Here is a 6,487-nt window from a genome sequence, read left to right as displayed (position 1 = left end):
TCTATGCTTCGGGCGTTGACTTCTAAGGCCCCAACTATTCAATCTGTTGGACCAACTCCCTAGGGTGAAGGCTAGCTTGCTCGGAAAGTAGAAATGACCATAAGTTTAATACTGGTTGCAATTATTCGTTTTATACGATGGAAAAACTGTTGTATTTATATTGTGTTTTATGCTTCTGGCGTTGACTTCTAAGGCACTAACTATTCGATCTGGTGGAGCAACGCAATAGAGTGAAGCCTAGGTTGCCCGGAAAGTAGAATTGGCCATCACTTTCAAACTGGTCGCAATTATTCCTGTTATATGATGGAAACACTGTTGTATTTTTATTGCATTTTATGCTTCGGGCGTTGACTTCTAAGCCCCTAACTGTTCAATCTGTTGGACCAACGCCCTAGGGTGAAGCCTAGGTTGCTCTGAAAGTTGAAATGACCATAAGTTTCATACAGGTTGCAATTATTCGTTTTATACGATGGAAAAGCTGTTGTATTTATATCGTATTTTATGCTTCTGGCGTTGACTTCTTAGGCCGTAGCTATTCGGTCTGGTGGAGCAACGCCCTACAGTGAAGCCTAGGTTGCCCGGAACGTAGAATTGGCCATCACTTTCAAACTGGTTGCAATTATTTCTGTTATATTATTGAAACACTGTTGTATTTTTATTGCATTTTATGCTTCGGGCGTTGACTTCTAAGGCCCTAACTATTCAATCTGTTGGAACACCGCCCTAGGGTGAAGCCTAGGTTGCTCGGAAAGTAGAAACGACCATAAGTTTCATACTGGTTGCAATTATTCGTTTTATACGATGGAAGAACAGTTGAAATTATATTGTATTTTATGCTTCTGGCGTTGACTTCTAAGGCCCTAGCTGTCCGATCTAGTGGAGCAACGCCCTAGAGTGAGGCCTAGGTTGCCCGGAATCGAGAAATGACCATCACGTTCAAACTGGTTGCAATTATTCGTTTTATACGATGGAAAAGCTGTTGTATTTATATCGAATTTTATGCTTCTGGCGTTGACTTCTTAGGCCGTAACTATTCGGTCTGGTGCAGCAACTCCCTGGAGTGAAACCTAGGTTTCCCGGAACGTAGAATTGGCCATCACTTTCAAACTGGTTGCAATTATTCCTGATATATGATGGAAACACTGTTGTATTTTTTTTGCATTTTATGGTTCGGGCGTTGACTTCTAAGGCCCTAACTATTCAATCTGTTGGAGCAACGCCCTAGGGTGAAGCCTTGGTTGCTCGGAAAGTAGAAATGTCCATAAGTTTCATACTGGTAGCAATTATTCGTTTTATACGATGGACAAACTGTTGTATTTATATTGTATTTTATGCTTCTGGCGTTGACTTCCAAGGCACTAACTATTCGATCTGGTGGAGCGACGCAATAGAGTGATGCTTAGGTTGCCCGGAACGTAGAATTGGCCATCACTTTCAAACTGGTTGGAATAATTCCTGTTATATGATGGATACACTGTTGTATTTTGATTGCATTTTATGCTTCTGGCGTTGACTTCTTAGGCCGTAACTATTCGGTCTGGTGCAGCAACGCCCTGGAGTGAAACCTAGGTTTCCCGGAACGTAGAATTGGCCATCACTTTTAAACTGGTTGCAATTATTCCTGATATATGATGGAAACACTGTTGTATTTTTTTTGCATTTTATGGTTCGTGCGTTGACTTCTAAGGCCCTAACTATTCAATCTGTTGGAGCAACGCCCTAGGGTGAAGCCTAGGTTGCTCGGAAAGTAGAAATGACCATAAGTTTCATACTGGTTGCAATTATTCGTTTTATACGATGGAAAAACTGTTGTATTTATATTGTATTTTATGCTTCTGGCGTTGACTTCTAAGGCACTAACTATTCGATCTGGTGGAGCAACGCATTAGAGTGATGCCTAGGTTGCCCGGAACGTAGAATTGGCCATCAATTTCAAACTGGTTGCAATTATACCTGTTATATGATGGAAACACTGCTGTATTTTTTTTGCATTTTATGGTTCGGGCGCTGGCTTCTATGGCCCTAACTATTCAATCCGTTGGAGCAACGCCCTAGGGTGAAGCCTAGGTTGCTCGGAAAGTAGAAATGACCATAGGTTTCATACTGGTTGCAATTATTCGTTTTATACGATGGAAAAACTGTTGTATTTATATTGTATTTTATGCTTCTGGCGTTGACTTCTAAGGCACTAACTATTCGATCTGGTGGAGCAACGCAATAGAGTGAAACCTAGGTCGCCCGGAACGTAGAATTGGCCATCGCTTTCAAACTGGTCGCAATTATTCCTGTTATATGATGGAAACACTGTTGTATTTTTATTGCATTTTATGCTTCGGGCGTTGACTTCTAAGCCCCTAACTGTTCAATCTGTTGGACCAACGCCCTAGGGTGAAGCCTAGGTTGCTCTGAAAGTTGAAATGACCATAAGTTTCATACAGGTTGCAATTATTCGTTTTATACGATGGAAAAGCTGTTGTATTTATATCGTATTTTATGCTTCTGGCGTTGACTTCTTAGGCCGTAGCTATTCGGTCTGGTGGAGCAACGCCCTACAGTGAAGCCTAGGTTGCCCGGAACGTAGAATTGGCCATCACTTTCAAACTGGTTGCAATTATTTCTGTTATATTATTGAAACACTGTTGTATTTTTATTGCATTTTATGCTTCGGGCGTTGACTTCTAAGGCCCTAACTATTCAATCTGTTGGAACACCGCCCTAGGGTGAAGCTTAGGTTGCTCGGAAAGTAGAAATAACCATAAGTTTCATACTGGTTGCAATTATTCGTTTTATACGATGGAAGAACTGTTGTATTTATATTGTATTTTATGCTTCTGGCGTTGACTTCTAAGGCCCTAGCTGTTCGATCTAGTGGAGCAACGCCCTAGAGTGAGGCCTAGGTTGCCCGGAAAGTAGAAATGACCATCACGTTCAAACTGGTTGCAATTATTCGTTTTATACGATGGAAAAGCTGTTGTATTTATATCGAATTTTAGGCTTCTGGCGTTGACTTCTTAGGCCGTAACTATTCGGTCTGGTGCAGCAACACCCTGGAGTGAAACCTAGGTTTCCCGGAACGTAGAATTGGCCATCACTTTCAAACTGGTTGCAATTATTCCTGATATATGATGGAAACACTGTTGTATTTTTTTTGCATTTTATGGTTCCGGCGTTGACTTCTAAGGCCCTAACTATTCAATCTGTTGGAGCAACGCCCTAGGGTGAAGCCTTGGTTGCTCGGAAAGTAGAAATGTCCATAAGTTTCATACTGGTAGCAATTATTCGTTTTATACGATGGAAAAACTATTGTATTTATATTGTATTTTATGCTTCTGGCGTTGACTTCTAAGGCACTAACTATTCGACCTGGTGGAGCGGCGCAATAGAGTGATGCTTAGGTTGCCCGGAACGTGGAATTGGCCATCACTTTCAAACTGGTTGGAATTATTCCTGTTATATGATGGATACACTGTTGTATTTTTATTGCATTTTATGCTTCTGGCGTTGACTTCTTAGGCCGTAACTATTCGGCCTGGTGCAGCAACGCCCTGGAGTGAAACCTAGGTTTCCCGGAACGTAGAATTGGCCATCACTTTCAAACTGGTCGCAATTATTCCTGATATATGATGGAAACACTGTTGTATTTTTTTTGCATTTTATGGTTCGGGCGTTGACTTCTAAGGCCCTAAATATTCAATCTGTTGGAGCAACGCCCTAGGGTGAAGCCTTGGTTGCTCGGAAAGTAGAAATGTCCATAAGTTTCATACTGGTTGCAATTATTCGTTTTATACGATGGAAAAACCGTTGTATTTATATTGTATTTTATTCTTCTGGCGTTGACTTCTAAGGCACTAACTATTCGATCTGGCGGAGCAACGCAATAGAGTGAAACCTAGGTCGCCCGGAACGTAGAATTGGCCATCACTTTCAAACTGGTCGCAATTATTCCTGTTATATGATGGAAACACTGTTGTATTTTTATTGCATTTTATGCTTCGGGCGTTGACTTCTAAGGCCCTAACTACTCAATCTGTTGGACCAACGGTCTAGGGTGAAGCCTAGCTTGCTCGGAAAGTAGAAATGACCTTAAGTTTCATACTGGTTGCAATTATTCGTTTTATACGATGGAAAAGCTGTTGCATTTATATCGTATTTTATGCTTCTGGCGTTGACTTCTAAGACACTAACTATTCGATCTGGTGGAGCGACGCAATAGAGTGATGCCTAGGTTGCCCGGAACGTAGAATTGGCCATCACTTTCAAACTGGTTGCAATTACTCCTGTTATATGATGGAAACACTGCTGTATTTTTATTGCATTTTATGCTTCGGGCGTTGACTTCTAAGGCCCTAACTATTCAATCTGTTGGACCAACGCCCTAGGGTGAAGGCTAGCTTGCTCGGAAAGTAAAATGACCATAAGTTTCATACTGGTTGCAATTATTCGTTTTATACGATGGAAAAACTGTTGTATTTATATTGTGTTTTATGCTTCTAGCGTTGACTTCTAAGGCACTAACTATTCGATCTGGTGGAGCAACGCCCTAGAGTGAAGCCTAGGTTGCCCGGAACGTAGAATTGTCCATCACTTTCAAACTGGTTGCAATTATTCCTGATATATGATGGAAACACTGTTGTATTTTTTTTGCATTTTATGTTTCGGGCGTTGACTTCTAAGTCCCTAACTATTCAATCTGTTGGAGCAACGCCCTAGGGTGAAGCCTAGGTTGCTCGGAAAGTAGAAATGACCATAAGTTTCATACTGGTTGCAATTATTCGTTTTATACGATGGAAGAACTGTTGTATCTATATTGTATTTTATGCTTCTGGCGTTGACTTCTAAGGCACTAACTATTCGATCTGGTGGAGCAACGCAATAGAGTGATGCCTAGGTTGCCCGCAACGTAGAATTGACCATCAATTTCAAACTGGTTGCAATTATACCTGTTATATGATGGAAACACTGCGGTATTTTTTTTTGCATTTTATGGTTCGGGCGCTGGCTTCTAAGGCCCTAGCTATTCAATCCGTTGGAGCAACGCCCTAGGGTGAAGGCTAGGTTGCTCGGAAAGTAGAAATGACCATAAGTTTCATACTGGTTGCAATTATTCGTTTTATACGATGGAAAAACTGTTGTATTTATATTGTATTTTATGCTTCTGGCGTTGACTTCTAAGGCACTAACTATTCGATCTGGTGGAGCAACGCCCTAGGGTGAATCCTAGCTTGCTCGGAAAGTAGAAATGACCATAAGTTTCATACTGGTTGCAATTATTCGTTTTATACGATGGAAAAGCTGTTGTATTTATATCGTATTTTATGCTTCTGGCGTTGACTTCTTAGGCCGTAACTATTCGGTCTGGTGCAGCAACGGCCTGGAGTGAAACCTAGGTTTCCCGGAACGTAGAATTGGCCATCACTTTTAACCTGGTTGCAATTATTCCTGATATATGATGGAAACACTGTTGTATTTTTTTTGCATTTTATGGTTCGTGCGTTGACTTCTAAGGCCCTAACTATTCAATCTGTTGGACCAACGCTCTAGGGTGAAGCCTAGCTTGCTCGGAAAGTAGAAATGACCATAAGTTTCATACTGGTTGCAATTATTCGTTTTATACGATGGAAAAGCTGTTGTATTTATATCGTATTTTATGCTTCTGGCGTTGACTTCTAAGGCACTAACTATTCGATCTGGTGGAGCGACGCAATAGAGTGATGCCTAGGTTGCCCGGAACGTAGAATTGGCCATCACTTTCAAACTGGTTGCAATTATTCCTGTTATATGATGGAAACACTGCTGTATTTTTATTGCATTTTATGCTTCGGGCGTTGACTTCTAAGGCCCTAACTATTCAATCTGTTGGACCAACGCCCTAGGGTGAAGGCTAGCTTGCTCGGAAAGTAGAAATAACCATAAGTTTCATACTGGTTGCAATTATTCGTTTTATACGATGGAATACTGTTGTATTTATATTGTAATTTATGCTTCTGGCGTTGACTTCTAAGGCACTAACTATTCGATCTGGTGGAGCAACGCCCTAGAGTGAAGCCTAGGTTGCCCGGAACGTAGAATTGTCCATCACTTTCAAACTGGTTGCAATTATTCCTGATATATGATGGAAACACTGTAGTATTTTTTTGCATTTTATGGTTCGGGCGTTGACTTCTAAGGCCCTAACTATTCAACCTCTTGGTGCAACGCCCTAGGGTGAAGCCTTGGTTGCTCGGAAAGTAGAAATGTCCATAAGTTTCATACTGGTAGCAATTATTCGTTTTATACGATGGAAAAACCGTTGTATTTATATTGTATTTTATGCTTCTGGCGTTGACTTCTAAGGCACTAACTATTCGATCTGGTGGAGCGGCGCAATAGAGTGATGCTTAGGTTGCCCGGAACGTAGAATTGGCCATCACTTTCAAACTGGTTGCAATTATTCCTGTTATATGATGGATACACTGTTGTATTTTTATTGCATTTTATGCTTCTGGCG

The sequence above is a fragment of the Calliopsis andreniformis genome, unplaced genomic scaffold (assembly GCF_051401765.1).
Source record: "Calliopsis andreniformis isolate RMS-2024a unplaced genomic scaffold, iyCalAndr_principal scaffold0019, whole genome shotgun sequence".
Taxonomy (NCBI): Eukaryota; Metazoa; Arthropoda; class Insecta; order Hymenoptera; family Andrenidae; genus Calliopsis; species Calliopsis andreniformis.
This window is presented reverse-complemented; position numbering follows the sequence as displayed.